Here is a 14,778-nt window from a genome sequence, read left to right on the forward strand (position 1 = left end):
CCTTCCCCTTCCCCAGATGGCAGGTTGACCAACACATATTAAATATGTTAAAGTATAAATTAAATATAATATTAGTATATATGTCCATAGTTATTTTACTATACAAAAAGAACCGGACTTTGAAATAGTGTACCATTAGTCTGTGAAGGAAATAAAAAATGCAGGCAGAGAAAAGTAGAGGGATTGGGAATTCTATGTAGTCATAGTTATCTCCCAGCGTTCTTTCACTGGGTGTAGCTGGTTCAGTTCATTACTGCTGTAAACTCATTGTTGAAGAGGACCAGGTCCATCAGAATTGATCATCATATATAATTGTTCAACAAGCATTTATTAAAGAACTTCTACATATCAGGTACTTTGCCAAACATCAGGGATAATAAAAATAGTGTCTTCTCTTAAAGAGTTTATATTCTACTGAGGTAAAACAAAATACATATAAATAATTATAATATAAAATATATAAAAAGTAAGTACTAAGTAATAGATGGATTGCTAAAAACTGGGGATATCAAGAAAAGTCTTGTATAGGAGGCACTTGGCCTTTGAATGGATTCCAATAGGTGAGGAACGTGAACAGTGCAAGCACAAGAGATAACCTATACAAAGTCAGGGGCAAGAAATGGAATGTCCTCTATAAAAGACAGCAAGAAGGCTTCAAAGAAATCATGCTATTAAGGGAAAACCAGAGTATGGTCACCATGTTAGCATGATGAACAAGTAATGTGATAGAACTGGAAAAATATAGTAATGTGCACTCAGGGAATAATGTGAAATAATTCTGGAAAGATCAGTTGGAGCCAAACAGTGAAGGGTTCTATATGTCAGATAGAAGGAGAGCAAGCAAGTGCATTGTCATAGTATGGTAAAAGGCCTGACAGTCAGAAGCATACATTCAGAATAAGACAAACTGATTTCCCTACTATATAGCTTTAAACCAGTAAATTCTATATTGCTTTCTTTCTCTGAAACAAGAAAGTTACAGATGCCTTCTTCACCTTTCAGAAGTGTCATGAGAAAATGAGCTTATTGGTATGAAAGCAATGGAGAACAAAACTACAATGCAAACAGAAGTCATTATTCTTAGGACAAGAGGTGGTACTGTGCAAGCCACAAAACCAGTCAGCATTCCTTTCATGCCCCCTAATGTCTTCTTGACTGCCCTTTTCAAGCAAAGGGCAGTTCTCTGTGTGGAATGGTCTGATGTCACCAGGGGCCTCCTGCCACGGAACCTTCAGCGCTGTTTGGACCTAAACACTTAGCTGAAGTCAGTGCTCCGTGGCGATGCTAGTTGTTTGGTAAGAGACAAACTGCTATTGAAAGGTTTGAATTGGCTCAGAGACCTGGAGGTACCTACCCAGGTTAAAAGCTGGGCCCCCTCTGAGTCATCTGTCCCCAAATCATGTTCTCAGTAAGGATCCCCAGGGTGGGGATCAGCACAAGACCTGCTCGGGAGGCTTCAGGTAAGTGAACTGGGGTCAAGTGAAATTGTGAGGGGAAGAGTTTCAATGTTATAAAGGTAAATTGCGAAGGGAAGGGGAGGGAGTAAAATAGGAGAAGGTATAAATGATACTAAGAAGGAGAGAAATCAAATTTATAGAGAGATCTATACCCCACAAAAGAACAGAATTCTATTATGGGATCCTAGGAAAGGATATGCTGGGGGCAGAATAGTGGGGAGGAGAAACAAGAAAGAGCTAGAATTCTTATTTGCTCATCCTATAGGATAAACTGAACATGAATATATTTTGTCCTGCAAAAAGTGAGAGATTAGAGAACAATTGCTGTAGGGGGTAAAGGTCACTCTGTTAATATATTATGCTAGGTTCTTTCCCCTAATCTAATCCCAGCTCAGTGCAACATTTAGATAAAGGTCTAAATAAAGACTCATGATCAATGTAATTAGGCTATGGCACCTACAACCTACCAACAATGACTTGCATTCAAGAAGTTACATAAATGATGTCATCAAGGACATATATGACCAGAAAAGCAAGGGCTGATCATGTAGCAAGAGTGAGGAATAAAGGGATGGACAACCCAAAAGTTGATACACATATATCCATAAAATAGTAAAATATCCAGAGCAAGGCCCCCATCATATTAGGCAGATCTTCTATGGAAGATTTGTGGGAGGGTGTGGTCAAGAATTACACATGGATAGATTGTGATCTGTACTGATGGAGTACCTACACCAATGAGATCACAAACCTACTGAAATATTCATACCAAGGCAGCAGGTTAATAGAGTCATTCATTCCCTTCACCTCCTTACATTAGCTGTCAATGAGGGCCCAGGCTTGGCCACCATCTCTTCCTGCAGTTGCCAGGTGTCCTGGTAGGCTCAGGGTCAGAAGGGTGAACTGGAGAGGTGGGGGGTTGGGAGGGAGAGAAAATGAGCCAGGTTGGTCTCTTCCCTGTTCATGTGGGATCTCTATTCCTACAGCCCCACAGGACAGCAGCCCTCTGGCCTCCACATCCACCTCCCCAGGGTATATCCCTAAGCTGAAGGCCTTGAGGAAGAGGGATCTGAAGAGGGGCATGTGGGCTGTCACTAGTATGGAAGGAACCAAGCTCTGCATGAAGAAGAGAAGGAGAGCCAATTTTCGCCCTGAGGATCAGGAAGCCTTCTACAGACTTCTTGGTGTGTGGCCTGAGCAGACTTTTGGGATTTTCCACAGGGAGGTTCCATAAAAGAATGATCATTGCTCCAATCTAGCTCCTGGGAATTACATCCTAGTGACTTTAAAAACTCAGTTGAGGTAGGGGGCAGATCACTTGGCTTCCTCTCCATGGGGCTATGAGTCCACTCTTCTTTCCTCCCCATTGCAGTGGTTCCAAGTGGTTCTACCACTTAGCCTCTATTGAGTTCTTTCAGGGTAAAATAAGTTATACTTTACCAGCTCACATGCCACATCCATTAGTCCCACAGTCCCATTCAAATGCCATCAGAAAGCATCAAGGTGTGGGCAAGAACAAAGACAACTGATTCTACACCATACAGTCCTACAAAAGAACAAAGTCTTCTTTGGTCTTATCTAAGGTCATATCCTTGGCTCCTGAGGCAGCAGAACCATCATTTGGAGATATATCTTTAGAGATGTCCATTTTTAATAGTAACAACAGAGAGGAAATATATTGAGACAGGAAGCCTTGCAAGGAGTTTGTGACTTACCAAGGTCATGGAGCTAGGAGGTAATAGAACCCCAATCTTCTGCTCTTAGTTTCTGTTGAGGTTCCCAACCCCTTTAAATCACATTGTAATAGGCAAAGCTTCCTCTCCTAGACCCCATTCCTGACCAGAGAAGGAAATGTGGCAGGACTTTCAGCTTCTCTACCTTCCTGAGACTTCTTTGGGAGGAAATTTCTCCTTCCACAACACTGGGCTTGGTCTTCCCAGCTTTGCCACTCCATGCCTCTGACCCATTCACTCCCTCTGCAGAGGATCCTGTCATCCAGAATTTCTTGGAGGCTGACGTTTTCCTAAGAGTGTCTGATAAGGTATGGAAAGCCCCAAAGGGTGGGACCTGCAGAAAAACTTGGGGGAGTGGGTATAACAATTTAGATGTTCTCCCCAATTAGAACAAAACCAGTAAAAAGAATCAATGGTATGAATATAGGAGAAATAAGGAACTTGGGCAGGAAGACTTGTGGGATAGTAGCAAGGGATGGTGTTGGAAATACAGGGGTCTTAATTCATGACCTGCCAACTGAGCTCAATGACTTGGTTCTTCATCCTTTTCCTCTTCACTCTTAGTTTTTGACAAACTTCTCTCTGTTCTGAATAGTATCTGCTCTCCATGGTGGTTGAATATTTTGGTCGAGTGGGACTCCCAGGAGACTGTTATAATAGAATCCACTTCTTCTTGGCTCTGTGAGTACCACCTCTGCCCCCAAACCCTAAAGAAAAAAAAACTTTATTGGTTTTTCTTTTCTGACCCAAGAGACAGCTGAGAAGCTCTGCATTCCTAATCTCTATGCTTTACCCATCTTTTCTAAAGTGGGTGCTCTGATGAATTCCCAATATAGTTTTTCCTCCTTAGTGATTCCATATTGTGTCCCTAATCATGGATAACTTAAATTAACAGACAATTAAGGCTCCCCCATCAAGAGAGAGATAACCACTCTTTAGGAATGTGATTAATAAAGCAGTCAGGGCTCTTTCCTACTTCCCCTACCCATTAAATCCTCACTGACTGACTCTAAAAGGCTAAAATGAAAAGGAAGATTTCATGAAGAGTATACAAAAATTAGTTCTTAAAATGATATAATTTTACAGTTGTGGATGGAGATCACCACCTCCACATTCTCAGAATCTCAGATTCTTTCTGATTGTATCTGGATTCTGAGCCAGTCCTTAGAAATTGCATCCTTCCCATCACCATTATCTTGAGCAGGAACCAAATTAGTACCCAAGGGCCAGAGATTCCCTGCCATTCATTTTCTTTCCTAAAGCTATCTCTTCTACACAGTCTGATGATTAGAAATTCAATTGAGGAGGAAACTGGATGAATGTTTCCATTTCTTTATGACAGCTATATTGCTTGTGACATGGAGGAAGACAACCCTGTCTCTAAGTGGAGCATTTTCCCTTTTGTGCTTGGAAAGGAAGACTGGCCCATCCTCTATAAAGAATTCCTGAGATTACAAGCAGAATTCTTCCATGCAATGGGTGGCAGAGCCTGGGTTACTCCAGAGATATGTGAAGAGGTTAGTTGGTATTGGGACAGAGGGAGAAAGTGGTGATGAGGTAAAGCTAAAACCAGGACAAATTAACTGAGTACTGCATTTCTATCAGTAATGAGTAATGAGGAAAGGGAAGAGTATTGGACCTCAAATGCATTCACATTACTGCTGAATCAGGTCCTTTGCTGTTCATTGTGTACAACATTCTATTTCATGCTTCCAATGAAAATGTGAGTTCTTCAAAGGCAGGGACTCATTTTCGTTTGTCTTTGCAATCCCAGTGCCTAGTGATGCTTACTAAATTCTTCCTGCAGAAAAAAGAGAAGAAGAATAAGAGGAGGAAGAATAGGCAGAGGAGAAGAAGGAAGGAAGGAAAGGAAGGAAGGAAGGAAGGAAGGAAGGAAGGAAGGAAGGAAGGAAGGAAGGAAGGAAGGAAGGAAGGAAGGAAGGAAGGAAGGAAGGAAGGAAGGAAGGAAGGAAGAAAGGAAGGAAGGGAGAGAGGGAGGAAGGGAGGGAGGGAGGGAGGAAAGAAAGGAAGGAAGGGAGGGAGGAAAGGAAGGAAGGGAGGGAGGAAAGGAAGGAAGGGAGGGAGGAAGGAAGGAAGGAAGGAAGGAAGGAAGGAAGGAAGGAAGGAAGGAAGGAAGGAAGGGAGGGAAGGAGGGAGGGAGGAGAAAAAAAGAAAGAAAGAGAAAGAAAGAAAGAAAGAGAAGGAAGGAAGGAAAAGAAAGAAGGAAAGAAAGAAGGAAAAAAGAAAGGAAGAAAAAAGAAAGAAAGGAAGGAAGGAAGGAAGGAAGGAAAGAAAGATAGGAGAGAGAGAGAAGAAAAAAAAAAAAGAAATTCAAGATCTATGTGAAACCCTTATGCAGATGCTCTCTAATGTCCAAAAAGAAAGCTTTCCTTTACCCTCCATATCTTTCTTTTTGCTTTCTGTCTATGGACAAAGTCAGAACCCTATGACTCTGAATCCTGGAGACTGTTCAACTCTATAGGAATGTATTTCTGGTGACTAAGGAACTGGGTTACCATATTGCTAATATTCCAGGAATAGACAGAGAGATAAGGACAGATGGAGGTGGGGCATGAAGTAGGGGAAACAAAACAAAAGAAAGACCCGAATGTAACAGAACTAAGCAATGCTTTAGGTTCTAACGAGAAGTTTCATGATCCTTCCTCCTCTTCCATCAGATGAACACACTCTTAACCAGGACATCTGATTGGCATTTATTTAGACCAATAGCTAAGTTACTATGATACCTCAATACAGAAGGGATCAGAGGAGTATATTCTCATCTTGGGAACCCTCCCCACAATTAATCCAGTCCATAGGGGAATGGGACCCATCAATCTGCCATGTTTACTTTTCAGATCCAGGCCCAAAATCCGCTTCACTGGGTCTGGACCCGAGAACGGCACTACCTTCCCTAGGTTTCCAGAGTGGAATCCCTATGCCTCCTAGGCCAGGGAGGCAGAAGTCACAAGAGCAAGGAGCAGGGACCTCCAGGTGAGTATGCACCCCACCAGAAGCAGCTCCCACTCTCTGAGGTCTTAGAGTTATTCCTTAGTTACACTAAGTCTGGGATAGGAGTGGGGTAGCATCAAGGTCATACAGTGGGTAGAGTGCTAAATCTAAGTTCAAGTCTAACCCTAAATGCTTAGTAGCGTTATGTGGCACTAGGTGAGTCACTTAACTTCTATTTGCCTCAGTTTCCTCAATTGTAAAATAAGGCTATCTGGCATATAATTAGTACTAAGCACTTATCTTTCCCAAATTAAAATGTTAGAATGTGGCTGAATCTATTCAAAGTAATACCTAATATAAAGTCAGAAGTCACAGGAAGGGAAGGAACAGTGAAGATCATCTAATCTCACTCCCTCATAGGAAAATAAATAACATAGGTAACATTCTGCAAACCTTAAAGTGCCATATAAATGCAAACTATTATTATTATTAATGTTGTTGTTGTTATTAGAAGTGAGGAAATTAAGGCCCAGTGAAGTACATCAACTTGTTTGAGCTCATACAGCTAGGAAGGCAAAGTGCTAGTATTTTAGTAATTGTTCTTTGCTTCTGGAGACAGTGTCCATCATCATTATACATTTTGGAAATAAGAGAAGGAAATAGCTCCATATTCATATGTACACACATATACATGCAGATATATGTACATAATATATACACACATACATATACACACATTGAAAATGCTATCATCCTATACTTTCCCTATTTTATTTTTATGGAGAATGAGAAATATTGAAAACATTTTTGGAAAGGTGTCTTAAGTAGTTTTCTCTGTGAACAGAGGATGGCCTAGAAGACCTTCCAATGTCCTTTCCAGATCCAGGATTCTCTGAATTTAGGAGAAAATAATATTAATGCAACTAAGGGTGGAATGTAGATGTGGGTAGAATGTAGAAATAGGAAGAAAGAAAAACAACATGAGACTCTTAGAGAAGAAAAAAATAAAATCTGTTAAAACCCAATGAATTTATGTTGCTACAAAGAATTAAAAGGAATAAGTTTGACTTCCTGAAGTGTATCTGGGATGGAGGGAGGATCAGGTCAAGTAACTGGATGAGGAACAAAAAGATGATTATTTCCTCAAATCTTCATTTATAACAGAAACCGAGAAAGGACATAATGGAGAACCTACCAAAAGAAGTGTTCCATCGAAAGCAGGTAGAGAATTAAGTGTCTTAGAGCAAGGAGTAGCTGACTAAAAGAGAACAAAGCAAAGGTGATGGGAGTTCTGGAAAGGGAAGGGAGGAAGAAGAGGTAGAAATAAGGGAGAATGTGAGCATATGTAGTATGCCTGATGAAATTCCACAGAATTAAAGTATATATATATATATATATATATATATATATATATATATATATATATATATATATATATATATATACATATATATATATATATATGTATATATATATATATATATACATGCACAGAAGGAAATGAAGGAATATGTGTATGAGCAAATTAAGAGTGCTAGCTTGAGAGAAGTCAATCATAGAGGGCAGGCAGGTGAACAAATCAATACCAATAATAAACATAATGAGGGACAAAGTTTAGAACATTCTCTTCCTTTAGTATACTTATAATTAGCAGATATTTAGTCTTCTCTAATTCTCCCACAACCCTCTATTCCTTCTTGTTTCATACTTTCTTCCTGCCTCCCCTTTCCTAAGTGAATTTTCAAATAAATTCATAAGCATTTATTAGATACCTACTGTGTTCTAGGCACTCCATTGGATTTGGGGAAAATTAAGAAAAAAATTTAAGTAGTTCTTGTCTATGAGCTTACATGCTACTAGAAAAGATTAGCCTTAAATTTATCTGTGGATAAATGCCTCTCCCTGAAGGGCAACTGCTCAAATATGGGGGCAACTCCTTGAAGTTATCTCAGGGACAGGAAATGGAAAAAGAGTCTTAGAGGAACTAAGCATTGAAAGAATGTCTGTCTGAGGGTAAACACTATGGAACTGTCTCCAGGATCATGCATTAGATGAATAAGTTGCAAGAAGTGACAATTCTAGACAGTTTGACCTTAAGTAGAGTGGGAATCAATTTATCTGATGGTCTTATGTTGTCAACCTGCAATCTGAGAGCATTGGAGGATAGAAGGAAAGAAAGAGAGACATAGTTTGGATTGTAAAGAAAGGAAGTAAATGGGAAAAGTAACTATCTATTATAAACTCCTTAGAGAAACCAAGTGAAAAAGCATAAAGGTTTTCCCTTCTAGGACACTACAGCTAGGCAGAAACAATTAAGAAAAAGCCTTAGAAGAGACCTAGAGAAAGGGAAAGAAACCACACATCGGAGTATTGAGGACATTAGAACAAAATATATAGTAGGAGTAACTAGATCAAAACATCCATTAAGGCAAAGACTGTTTTATCTCAACTTTGTACATTCCCCTCGGGCCTAGTGCACACATTCTGCACACATTAGGCCTTTAACAAAGATTTGGTAAATTGATTTGATCACAGGAAGGAATATTGAAATTAAAACTTCAGAGGATGGAACCCTCTGAGGAAAAGCCTTCTAGAATGAATTTTGGGGAAGGGAGATGGAAGGAAGGGAGGAAGGAAGGAAGGAAGGAAGGAAGGAAGGAAGGAAGGAAGGAAGGAAGGAAGGAAGGAAGGAAGGAAGGAAGGAAGGAAGGAAGGAAGGAAGGAAGGAAGGAAGGAAGGAAGGGAGGAAGAAAAGGAAAGAAAGGAAGGAAGAGAAGGAAGGAGAATGGAAGGGAGGAAGGACCAAGGAAAAGCCTTTTTTGATGGGGTCTTACTTCAAGTCCAGATGCCTATGTTCTCTCTGTCCGAGGTCCTTGTAGTGCTGAAAGAAAACAGGATTCACTGTGAGAGCTTGGCCTGACCAGTAGCAGAAGGAGACAAAGAAGAGCACAGAGGAAGAGTTAGAAGCCCAGCTTTAGGAAGGGAAGGAATCCCAAAGGAAGAGAATTCTGCCTGCAGTGAGCAACCATCCTTGCTGCCTTGAGGTGTGATGTTGACAAGAAGTTGGGGAATGGGGGTGGGACTAACCTAGTCTGGACATGCTTCACTTTACAAAGTAGGTGTGTCCATCAAAAACATTTTTTTTTATAAATTTTAACTATATTTTAAGTAAATTAAGGGATCTGGCTTTTTTAGAGAAAGCCTATTGTGAAATCTTTTACAAAGAAAGTGATCATCAATACTCCCTACACACATTCACATACACATTCACACATACCACTAGTATCTAATTTATCTTTTGTATAAATCAAGACTTCTACATATTGGGTTTATTTAAACAGGGTTATACCTTTAATAGAGGGTAAACAATAAAGTGATCAAAGCTCTAAGAGAGTTAATGCTGAAAGTGCTTAAGATGTTCAAGAATTATCATCCCATGGCCTTCATTGTCTCAGGAATGCCACTGTTTGATGACACTATCCCACTATAGGAGAGGGACTAGCAGGGTATTGCTAGGAAGAAGACACAAGGGAAGAGGAGAGACCACTTACTATGGAAGGTATTTGGTTTTTTCCTGTTTCTGCCTCACTCATCCTTTCCTTGTAGCTCCACTGCTACAGAACAGCTGTCATCTCCCACTCTACTCCTACAGTAGCCAATAGGACAGTAACTCCAGAGAGATGAGGTCAGTCTTCCAGTCTTGGAAAAAACAGCCACAGGGGCTCAAGAGCTTATGTCCTGGAAAAATGAAACAGTACTCAGGGTATGCTTGAACCTTCAAATGGGTCCCCAGCTAGCCCCCAAATCTGTGGTTCATTGGGGGTGGACAGGGGGCTACTGCAAAAAGAGCAAGTAATAGTAGTATTGAAAAAAAGAGTATGCAAGTAGAAACAATAAAGAAATGAGAACTTGCAAATGGGACTATAAATCAGAAGCTAAGAGGAGGAAGAAAAGGAACAAATAAGAATGGAAGATGGGAGAGGAGCAAATAATCAAAAGAGGAAGGGCCAATGAAGAATAAAAGGAGAGAGGAAAAGGGGGGGGGGAAGGGGCTAGTGAGAAAGGAGGAAGATGAGGAAGAAGAAGAAAGTAAGTAATCTAAAAGAAAGACCAGGATTAGCAGGGGAGGAAGAGGGGAATGAACAGATGACAAATGTAGAAAGGACAGTGGGGAGACTTCTCTAGCTGTTTCCTTACAGGGAAGCCCTGGACTGGAGTAACCCAAATATAATCTATCATTCAGTCTTGATGGAGGTAATAACTCCTGTTTCTCTTTTAGGTTCTCCATCCTCTTTATGAGTTAGGTCAGGAACCTCATGCCTTCTTGTTACCTTTTAGCAAATTCAATCATGCTTACAAAGTTCTTGTTTCCCATTTCTTAAGGCTTCTTTATGGTTATGTACACTATATGTTGTTGCCCTTTGGGCTCTACCAAATAAATCACCATCTTGAATTAAGAATATTTGTATGGGATATTATTTCAAGGACCAATTCTAGAACTTTCTTTAGCGGTATAGAAGGGATATCTCTAAATATAACTTATAATTTATATTTCTGCAGTAGTGTGCACAAGGAACCCCTAGATCTTGTATAAATACAAAAGCCAGGAATACTTAACCTCTTATATTGTGGACCCCTATGGCAACCTACAGACCTTTTCTCAGAATAATGTTTTAAAATGTAAAAAATAAAGTTGTTGAATACAAAAGAAACCAGGTTTGTTGAAGTACAGTTATCCAAAAATAAAATAAGTTGGTAGATCTCAGGTCAAGAATTTTTTATTTAAGGGGATAATGCCTATATCAGAAGGAAGAATGGCAAGAAGGAAAGAAGGGAGAAAAAGCAAGGAATAAAGCATTTACTGAGGATGCAATATGTTCTAGGCACTATACTAAATGCTGTCAATAAAACTACAGTAAAAATTCAATAAGAATCTACTGTGTGTTAGGTATTGTACTAAGTATTGGGAATATAAAAAGAGGCAAAAGACCTTCCTGTGCTCAAGGAGTTTGTAATCTAATGAAGGAGGTTACCAAAAGAAGACAGTTCTTGTGCTGAAGGAGCTTAAATTCTACTGGTGGTAAAACAAACAAGGACAGTTAGGTAGCACAGTGGCTATAAGCACTGGGTTTGGAATCAAGAAGACCCATCTTCATGAATTTAAATCTGACATCAGACACTTACTAGCTATGTGACCCTGGATATATTAGTTAGTTGTGTGATCCCCGTCAACTCAGCCCAATCAAGAGAAAAAGTCTCAGGACTCACCCAAAGGAAAATCCCCCAAAGTGTCTAGATTAGAAAGCTGAGAATAAATTCAAAATTTTACATATCAGCTTATTCCCAGAGACAGTTTTTTCCTCTTCAACAACCTAGAGTGGGACAGGTTTCTTCCAATTTCTGTCATGAAGCTGGAAGCCAGAAGAGCCTGAAAAGAACGACGAGCAAATATCTATTATCAACTCTGCCCCTCCCTAAATGCAGGAGTAGGGCATTGATGTATACCTGTGAGGAGAGTGTTACATACAAATGAGCACTGGGGCTCAGGCTACATTTGCTTTCTTTCACAAAAGTTTCATGTGCTTTTCACAAAAACAAAAGGGAAAAGGTACTAAAATAATCAGCAGGATCCTTTTTATAGGCCTAAATGAAATAATACTCATAATATGGTCTATCTTATGACACTGGGAACCAGTCAGTTTTGAAGGTAATGAAAATAATCCTTAGGAAGTTTCTTTTTTTTAGGAGAGGATGAAATCAGAAGTTGTAAAGGAAAGCTTATAAGTCTGTAAGTTCAACAAGTTGATAGGGAAACTCTTCTGATCAACCTTATACAGGCACAGTAATGCAAAGCGTTTTCAGAAGGAAAAAGCACAATTTCAAGAAGGAAAAAAAAAAAAAAAAAAAGCATTAACACTAGCTGGGCTCAAGGAAGACCTCACTGAGGAAGTGGTGTCTGAGCTATACTTTGTAGTGGTGGTTGTGGTGGTTCTTGGTGGTCCTTTGTTTTTTAAGAAGGTGATTGAAGGAAGGTCCATTAACTGGGGATGTCTGAAAAAATAGTGGTATGTAATTGTGTTGGAATGCCATTGTCCTGTAAAAAAAATAAGAAGCAAAAAGCTTTCAGAAAAACCTGGAAAGATTTACATGAACTGATGTAAAATGAAATGAGCAGAACCAGAATACTGTGCTTCGAAAGAAGCTAGGGATTCTATGAAGCCAAATTGAGAAGAGAGAATATGCTAGAGGTAAATAGGATCAGTAGAATGTTTTTAGATTTTAAAAAATATATATATTCACTTTAATTCAAAATAATTAAGTATTCTACTAGAGTCAGTCACTCTGCTAAGTGCTGGAGAGACATAAAGCCAGAAAGATAATCTTTATTCTTAATGAGAGCTTACATTTTATTGGGAATTAATATGTGGCTTTTCAAAGTTTAGTATAATTCTACAGGGGAAAAATGACTTTAAGTGGAAAAAATGACTTTTAAGTATTTTTGATATAAAGACTAGAGCTGAGTAGAAAGTTTAAAATCCATACACAAGAGTTGAGCAACCTAGAAAAATAAACTTATTTGAACAGTTAGAAGGGAATATATGATGATATAAATACTAAGATTCTAATGCCCCTATTAAGGGAGTTAAATTTTAAACATATGAAATTTGAGGGGAATATGGGTTCTATTATGAAAATCTGAAGAAAAGGAAGAAATGGGAAGTTTAAAATAATACATTACCATAAAAATAGGAAGAGATAGAACAAGGTCCATGAAATGAAGAATATACAAACAAGGGGAAACCAGAAAATAGGCATCAGATCAATCTCATAGTTAAAGAAAACAAAAGTGGATAAAAAATAAATACACAATTTGTTCTAGAATGCCATCAAATTACACAGGGAAACAAGCAGGGCTTCAGGTAAAGAAGAAATGACTAAAAGAGAGTTTAATCCCTAGGGAAAGAATAATACAAGTAAAACTAACTTCCTGATTCTGAAGTGAGGAGTAAAATGAAAAATGTTACTTGACTGTTGTTTTTTTTTTGCATGAAGGAATTGGAATCCAATTTTGTTTTTAACTGGGAAAAGTGGGAGCACAAAGAGCACTCCAAAAGTGGGCCATGGGAGCACTTTTTAAATGTACAGAAGAAAAGAAAAAGTTCAGAAGGAAGCAAAACCTTTAAAAGCAAGTGATAAGAAATATTCATAATTTCCTCTTTTGTTCTGTGTATATGAAAAAGTTTATGATTCTTAGTATTTAAGTTTGGAATTTAAAAATCTTAAATAAGTTTATTTTATCTTTCCACAAATTTTCTCCAGAAGATTTAATCAATATTAAAAAGACCTGTTTTAATTTTTACAGTATCTTATCTCTTGCTTTCATGTTCATAGTCAGTATCTAGATTAGATGTATACAACAGGATCAAGAATATGAGAACATAATGAGTATGCTGAAATCAAACATAACTACAACATAAATTTCATTGCTGTTCATTAAAAATGACAATTATGAGTTGAACATAACATACCCAGAATATTTTTCAGTTTTAGCTACTATATTTTAAATGGAACAATAAACTAAAGCACTCTCAGAGGAGATGAACCAGGACAAAACAAATTCACTAATTCGTTTACTTCTGACTCCCCAATCCTCCTTTTCTTCTCTAAACCTCAGGACCTTGGTCCAATTCCCATCCCTTTTCCTATCTCTCTCTTTCCCTCTCTGTCTCTGTGTCTGTCTCTCTGTGTCTGTGTCTGTCTCTCTGTGTCTGTGTCTGTGTCTGTGTCTCTCTCTCTGTCTCTCTCTCTCTCTGTCTCTCTCTCTCTCTGTCTCTGTCTCTCTCTGTCTCTCTCTCTCTCTCTCTCTCTCTCTCTCTCTCTCTCTCTCTCTCTCTCTCTCTCTCTCTCTCTCTCTCTCTCTCTCTTCCTTTCCTTTCCCTCTCCCTCTTCCTCTCATTCTCCCTTTCACTTTCCCTCTCTCTCTTGTTGTCCCCCCTCCCTCCTCCTCCTCTTCCTCTCTTCCCCTCCCTCTTTTCCCCTCCCCTCTGTCTTTCTGTCTTTGTCTCTTTCTCCACCTTACTCCCTCTCTTTTTCCCCTTTGGCTATTTTGTTTTACATTTGTCTATTTCTTTATAAATAGTAGCAGTAGAAAACATTAATTTCTGGAAAGGATTATGGTTTATTTCAGTCTAAGAAGTCTGTAGTACTAATTTTGTTTAGTCCTCAATGAAAGGGAAATTAGAATATTCTGTTTTTTCATTTAGAAAATTGACAAACATTTATTTTCTCTCTCTCCTATTGCTCCCCTAATTTAAAGAACAGCAAAAAAAAAAAAAAAAACCCAAAGCCCTTTGTAACAAATAAATGCATAGTCAAGCAAAACAAATTTCTACATTGGCTTTTTCTAAACCTATATAATTTTGTATTCTGAGTTCATCACATCTCTGTCAGAAGGTGTTATCAGTCCTTTAGAACTATGGTTCAAGGTCAAGAAATCAAGGGAATCAATAAAAATATGTTAAGGAAACAGTATGAATTTTTGTATTTACTTGAAATTTTAAATAATTTTATATATTAATATAAATCATATAGATTAACAAATTAATCATTTAAAAATTTAAAAATTTTCAAGAAAT

At 38.6% G+C, this 14,778-nt stretch overlaps 1 long non-coding RNA gene across 1 annotated transcript; it reads left to right on the forward strand.

The window, feature by feature from the left end:
* Positions 1 to 1,238: 1,238 nt before the first annotated feature.
* LOC141553288 (uncharacterized) lies at positions 1,239 to 9,315 on the forward strand. The gene is made up of 7 exons (XR_012485375.1): positions 1,239 to 1,295; positions 2,444 to 3,498; positions 3,786 to 3,871; positions 4,533 to 4,707; positions 6,049 to 6,184; positions 7,307 to 7,363; positions 9,022 to 9,315. It is a non-coding gene; the product is annotated as an uncharacterized LOC141553288 (long non-coding RNA).
* Positions 9,316 to 14,778: the final 5,463 nt, after the last annotated feature.

Source organism: Sminthopsis crassicaudata, chromosome 2, assembly GCF_048593235.1.
Source record: "Sminthopsis crassicaudata isolate SCR6 chromosome 2, ASM4859323v1, whole genome shotgun sequence".
NCBI classification, from domain to species: Eukaryota; Metazoa; Chordata; class Mammalia; order Dasyuromorphia; family Dasyuridae; genus Sminthopsis; species Sminthopsis crassicaudata.